Source organism: Elephas maximus, chromosome 3 (assembly GCF_024166365.1).
Source record: "Elephas maximus indicus isolate mEleMax1 chromosome 3, mEleMax1 primary haplotype, whole genome shotgun sequence".
NCBI classification, from domain to species: domain Eukaryota; kingdom Metazoa; phylum Chordata; class Mammalia; order Proboscidea; family Elephantidae; genus Elephas; species Elephas maximus.
The window spans coordinates 202,454,000-202,459,999 of record NC_064821.1 but is presented as its reverse complement, the minus strand read 5'-3'; positions in this window follow the sequence as shown (position 1 = coordinate 202,459,999).

Genomic DNA, 6,000 nt, shown 5'->3' with positions numbered 1-6,000 from the left:
GGCCCAGACTATTATGTGATTGTAGAAAGCATTTATCATTTGCATTGGAAAAGGTTAATGTATTCTTCCCAAATATAAGCTTCTGCTTATGCAAAAACATCTCTCTCATATTAGCCCTGCCAGAGCTCTGGTCCAAAGTTGTTTTTGAAAGATGATGGACTTGAATAGATATTAAAGGATTTCTGGGACAGATTATGCTCTTGTTAATGCAACAGGGAGGCAGCTTATGTAGTCAAAATCATCTGGAAGTGAATTGATCTTTATCAGATAGAACATTTAGATTCCTATTAAATGTTCTTACGCAGTTAGGGAAATGGCAATTCTGCCAAACGGTTCTGCAGGCAGGGGCTCTTTTCCTTTGTATGTAGGGCATCTGGGAGAGGGAGAGGACTGTCAGACGTGCAGGATTGCTTGTTAACAGAAACATCAGTAAGCTCTGGATGATTTGTGGGCCTTCACTCCAACAGATCCATTAACACCAGTCCAGGGATGGAAAGAGGGGCAAAGGAGTCTGGCACGCACTGTCCAGATGATGAAATTGAGGCATGGTGGAAAAGACATGACTCCAAATTATCAGAGTTGCAATTTAAGACAAGTCAATTTCCCACAACTTTCATCAGTTATTCTGACAATAAGAAGATAAGAACGTGGTCATTGTAGGGGCACATAGTCAAATCCACACACTTGACAAAGTAAGAAATGGAGGTCTACTATTATAAGAATTCCAGATAAAGTTTAAACACAGAGGAAAATATTCTTTGATGGTTATGAGGGTGGGGAGGAAGGGAGAGGGATATTCACTAACTAGATAGTAGATAAAAATTATTTTAGGTGAAGGGAAGGATAACGCATAACAGAGGGGAAGGCAGTACAATTGGACTAAACCAAAAGCAAAGAAGCTTCCTGAATACAACCAAATGCTTCAAAGGCCAGAGTAGCAGGGACCAGGGTCTGGAGACCATGGTTTCAGGGGATAACTAGATCAATAGGCTTAACAAAATGTATTAAGAAAACGTTCTGCATCCCACTTTGGTGAGAGGCATCTGGGGTCTTAAACGCTAGCAAGTACCCGTCTAAGATGCATCAATTGGTTTCAACCTACCTGAAGCAAAGAAGAATGAAGAACACCAAAGACATATGGTAAAGATGAGCCCAAAGGATAGAAAAGGCTACATAAACCTGAGACTCCATCAGCCTGAGACTGGAGGAACTAGGTGGTGTCCGGCTACCACTGATCACTGTCCTGACAGAGAACACAACAGAGAATCCCTGATGGAGCAGAATAGTACAATGCAGATCTCAAATTCTCATAAAAAGACCAGGCTTAATGGTCTGACTGAGGCTGGAGGGACCCTGACAATTATGGCCCCCCCAGACCCTTTGTTAGCCCAAAATTGGAACCATGCCCAGAGCCAACTCTACAGATAGGGATTGGACTGGACTATAAGATAGACAATGATTCTGGTGAGGAGTGAGCTTCTTGGCTGAAGTAGACACTTGAGACTATATGGGCAACTCCTGTCTGCTGGCGAGATGAGAAGGAAGAGGGGGACAGGAGCTGGGTGAACGGACACAGGGAATACAGGGTGGAGAGAAGGAATGTGCTTTCTCATTAGGAGGAGAGCAGCTAGGAGTACATAGCAAGGTGTGTATAACTTTTTATATGAGATACTGACTTGATTTGTAAACTTTCACCTAAAGCACAATAAATAAATAAACAAACAAACAAAAAAGAAATGGAGGTCTACAGAGAGTCATCCATGGCACCTAAGACATACAGCTAATTAGAACTAAAGTCTAGACTCGACCTAAGTGTCTCAACTCCTAGTCTGATACTCAATCCACACCTCTGTTTTTCAGGGATCAAAAAATTATCACTGAAAAAGAATTACCAATCATGAGAATGCTGATTTTATAATCAAACACACACCCTCATGATGTTAACTTATAGGAGAGCTGGGTAAAACCGCTACCCAAAATATCTACCCTTGTGCTTATTAGTTTATCGTTGTAATTTTACTCTTGTCTTGTTTCAATTTTCTCTCTGCCAAACCTCTGTAAACTAAGTCTTATCAACTTTTACCTTATATCTTTGTCAATCATCCGCTGAAGGAACCAAACTGTGACCAGTGAGTGGGCCCAATGAAAGCCAAAAACAGAACAACTAGATGTTGTTGTTAGTTTCCATTGAGTCATCTCCAACTCATGGTGACCTTTATATTTAACAGAAGAGAATGTTGCCCGGTCCTGTACTATCTCTGTGATCTGTGATATGTTTGAGCCCATTGTTGAGGCTGTTGTGTCAATCCATTTCATTGAGAGTTTCCTAACAGATCCTTCTTCAGGGTCTGTAGTTCTCTTCTCCTATGCTCTGCCCTGTGCTAGAACCAAGGCCTCTGAGAAGCCTAGAATATCTCAGCAAAAAGCCTGATTTCCACTGGCTTTATTTGCTTTTGCTCTGAGCTGCCTGCCCACAGGGCAGGTTTTCTGTAGGGACTGAGTCATAAATCCCTGTTTCAGTCCCAGAAACTTCTTAGGATGTGGGGGTTCCTCAGCAGGGCATACACTAGATGCTGCTTTACTCCCACATATTCACAGCCATCCCAGAATTTAAAGTGGTTTAAATGACTATCAGCAAGATCAAAGGAAAACATTTGTTTCTAAGGGACAGTGTGAGGTATGAGTACGGAAGGAGAAGGGCAGTCCTTTGCAAGAGGGATGTGGAGAGAGTGTTTATGGACGGAGAATATGTTTCTATGAAGGTCTATTTTACTACTAGTCATCTTCTCCCCAGCTAGATTCCTTCCTGAGTTGCTATCCTATTACTGACAGCAAAAGAGCCCCATCAGGTCACTGCTCTGAGTATCACCCCCAGTTGGCTCTGTGTTAGATTCGTTGGGCTTGTGAGTGCTCGCATGTTTCTGTGGTATGGCTCAGGAGTTTAGGGAAACCTTCCTCTTTTTGCTTGTCTCCACCCACCCTGAGTGTGGAGATGATGGAGTAAGAGCAGTGGCAGGTAATAAAATTGAGCACAGGAAGATGGACCTGAACTCAAGTTGAGAGTCTTCAGCTTACTAGCTGGGTGATCTTCCTCTTGTACTTCCTTCATCTAATACTTACAAACGCTTACTATGTGGAAGCCATTGTTCTTGGTACTCTTACTCAAATCTCCAACACTCTCTTTCCTAGTGTGTAAAATGGGAATCATTTGTCCTTTTATTATTAATTTGTAGGACCGTAAGGGATTAAGTAAGGTAATATGTGAGGTTCTGATCAATAGTTGTTATTGTTGTTGGGTGCCATTGAGTCAATTTTCAACTTATAGTGACCCCTTGTGATAGAGTAGAACTGCCCCATAGGGTTTCCTAGGCTGTAATCTTAATGGGAGCAGATCGCCAGGTCTTCCTCCCACAGAGTTTCTGGTAGGTTCGAACCACCAACTTTTCAGTTAGCAGCTGAGCACTTAACTGTTGCACCACCAGGGCCCCTTCGAATCAATAGTAGGCACACAATAAGTGATAGATATGACTGTGTTGTTTTGGTCGTGCATGTTATTTCGTCCTTAAAAGTAAAGTGTGTTCTTCAACTATCATCCTTATTCATTCCCAAATTATACTATCACCTTTCACAGGCGCTCAGTGTCCCCAGTGTCACTGAAGTGTATATGTGAATATTGTTGAAATATCAAATGTTTTGCTACATACGTATTTACAACAATAAAAAAATGTATGAATTATACCAGCAACAACAACAACAAAAAGCTGTGTTTGTGTTTGTGTCTGGGGAGGGGTGAGGAACGAGCAGAAAAGAGGGGATGTTGTGGAATCTCCATCAAAGTCTCCCCTATCCCTAGAATGAACATATATTTTGTAGAGGCAGGAAGTTATTAAATAGTTCCTTTTAGATAATTGTTGATTCCATCCTGTTCCACTTTCTCACATGCAAATGATTAACCAATCTGAAAGCCCAAATTAAGGATTTCAATGCAATTTAACTCACTCTGAGATCCCTTGGGTTCTTGACGACATTACTTCTCAAAACGGAAACATGGCCTCCTTCTTTCCCATCATCTGACTCTTTCCGGCTCTCACATTGAGGAGTGAGCAAGCTAGAAGGGAAAATGCTGCTGATTTTGATATCATGCAAAATGCACCTGTCTCCTTCTTGTTTGGATCACTTTCTCAGCACCCAGTACATTTCCAGGAGCACATCAGTTCCAGGATGTGCAAGACCCAGGAACAGTGTATTCTTTCTCATGGCCTGCTAATGAGATAAGTGCAGCTAGTTAAGAGGCAGCGACAGGAATAACAACCAGCACTCCAGTATGTGTTTCCTCTAATTATCCATGTTTGTGTTCTTGCCAGTCTGAGGGGGTTTTCTGCCATGAAGCAAGGCCTCATGCTGTCTCCTCCTCTTCCTTAACTCTGGCCTTCTAAGCAATACCCATAACATTTCCTCTTCTACTTATAGGCTCTTACCAGTAATTACAGCATTTTTCATTATAGCCCCTGTGGGCTAACTTAGCCACCTGGATCCCATCTGTTGTTCTTCCAGACTTAGAGGGCAGCTTAGGGGACCAGAGTTTATTACTAACCTTCAGCTTTGATTCTTTACATGCTAATGATAAGGTCAGAGATCAAGAGGGCACTATTAAATGCCACTTCTAGGGTAATAGAAACACTCCATTTGGTGTTTTTACATGTAATCAATCAATACTAAGTTTATACTATGGATTTAATGTTATGTAGACCCTAAGGGAAGGAACCCTGGCAGTGGAAATGGTTAAGCACTCCGCTGCTAACTGAAAGGTTGGCAGTTCAAACCTACCCAGCAGCTCTGAGGGAGAAAGGCCCAGCATCCTACTCCCATAAATGACTTGACTGCACCTAACAACAACAGACCCTAAGGGAGGTATAAAAGAAATATGTAGCATGGGGGCTGGGAAACAAAGGAAGAGAGAGTAAACACAAACTCTCCAAGGAAAAGAGGATCCACATGTATACTTCTATGTCCCTCAGTGACACCTTGTAGGGTATCTGGTAACAAGAGTGACAGTTTATTAACACCTTTGATATACCAGGTGCTTTATATAGATTCTCTCTAATCTTTGTACAACCTAAATGTCATTCCCTGAATGTGCCTACATTCTCCAGCTTGCTGAAGTTACCGTTCAGCATTTAAGTAAAAATTGGCTTGAATCTCTATCCCATATGTATCAGGAAACCCAGAGTTCTTCTCAGTCTCTCCAAGGATACTTGGAGGTACTCATATTTCTCCTAATCTCTTTTGGTTCTGAGTTCCTTCTTCCAAATAATTTGTTTGATATTGTCTTACTTTTTATTGTGACAATTATCAAACATATACAAAAGAAAATAGTCAAAAACCATCATGTACCAAACACCTAGTTTCAACAACGATCCACTGATAGTTCAATCTGTTTGTTCTATCAATCCCCCAACTCCCTCACTTACTCACATAACTAGATCTTTTTAAAGAAAATCCCTGACGTAATAATATCTCATACATTAAAAAAAAAAAAAAGGAGACTTCAAGTTCCCATGAAAGCCTCAACATACCTTCCCTCTTTTCACTGCCATTCCAACTCTTTGTGCAACAAACACACACAGCGTGAAGATTGCCATGGGTTTTTATGGTAAGAGTTCTCTGATCAGGAAAAACCTTAATTCAGACACTAAATACAAATTACTGGTCTCATTGTCTTCTTCAGGAGATTTCTTAATCCATTTAGTAAAGGTTCTCTGTTGGTAAGTCACTATTGTGCTGTTTTCATGTGGCAAGAAGATGCCAAGAAATGAGAGTTCTTGGAGAATCACAGCTGGACTGAAGCTCAAGTACTGGGTACCTCCCTTCACCAGAGGCAGTCCGGTAGGTGGTTAAGCAGATGGACTCAAATCAGTAGTAACAAAGGGCCTACATAAAAAGAAAAAAAAAATGCCTACTTTCAAGTCCTAGCACCACTAGTCACTAGTTACGTGACCA